This window comes from Phytophthora infestans, genomic scaffold, assembly GCF_000142945.1.
Source record: "Phytophthora infestans T30-4 supercont1.1654 genomic scaffold, whole genome shotgun sequence".
Lineage (NCBI taxonomy): Eukaryota > Oomycota > Peronosporomycetes > Peronosporales > Peronosporaceae > Phytophthora > Phytophthora infestans.
This window is the reverse complement of record NW_003306993.1, coordinates 1-1162: the sequence shown is the minus strand read 5'-3', so window position 1 is coordinate 1162 and position 1162 is coordinate 1. Positions and strand designations below refer to the sequence as shown.

Genomic DNA, 1162 nt, shown 5'->3' with positions numbered 1-1162 from the left:
AAGCACCCCTAGAACACCCTTCATACCCGTTCTAACGGTTCTCTTTCATCTTCATAATAATCAAATTAAAGAACACCATACAAAAAACAAGATCTCGTGTGTAGTGGCTCGCCAGGCATACTAAAACCAAGATGTCGTGTGGGCACATGCCAGACATCATATCTTGCGTTTGCAAACACACGCAAAGTCGGTAAACAGCTCAAAACGGGCTAAAAAGTAGACAGCACCCGGACTTCCCCGGTGGTCACCCACCCGAGTACTACCCGAGCTTGAGGCTGCTTAACTTCACAGAGCAGACGGGATATGGTGCTTTCAGCCTAAGATGGCCGTCTACATTTGACTTTGACCGACACGCCTATTAGTGTTTATCACTCGTATACATTGGTACAACACATTTACACACTCACATGTCCACATACGTGGCCATAGACTGCACACGATGGCCCCCAATACCCCTTCTGGCCCTCAGAATTGGCTGGGTGGATGGCTACACTTTATATAGTAACAAAACAAAAAGGGGGGTGGTGTGGCGCACTCCAATACAAACGTGTGGCCAGCAGCTCACTCCTACAACGCAGCATACGTATTCTCTCCGATAGGAACCCCACACAGACCGACACCTTCATACACAGCAGTGCAGATAGCCGCCGCACCCCATATTTGCGCATACGCGGCCTGGAAACAATGTTAAACCACCAAAGTGGCCATTTACGACTTGCACAACCATACCTACGCTTCCTATGCGACATGACATGTGCACGTACGCGTCTTAGGCAATATGAACACCTTCGACACCTTCATACATGCACAGCGCGCGCTCCGCTTAAGTACGACACCAACTTGTCATATACATCATGCGTTTCCTCCCGTCACCTTTCATCACCTCCATATTCACACCCATGCGCCGTCACCTTCCTCGCGCCATCACCTTCACCATTTTCACCTCCATATCCGCGCTTCCTCCGCCGTCACCTTCCGCGTACGCGTCCATATTCGCTGCGTTTCCTCGCGCTTCCTGCCTGTTATTAATCCAAGCCAAAAACATCTCCAAACCCATACAATTAGAACAGCAAACAACTTCGCATTTTTTCACAAAGTCCTCAGCTTCATTTTGCATACTTTATCCTAGTCTAATTCACGCTATTCCGCTCTCTTTAACATG

The 1162-nt window shown here is 48.6% G+C and overlaps 1 non-coding gene across 1 annotated transcript; it reads right to left on the bottom strand.

Moving 5' to 3' along the window:
- Positions 1-213: 213 nt before the first annotated feature.
- PITG_33535 lies at positions 214-327 on the bottom strand. Its single transcript, XR_009934929.1, has one exon. It is a non-coding gene; the product is annotated as an 8S ribosomal RNA (ribosomal RNA).
- Positions 328-1162: the final 835 nt, after the last annotated feature.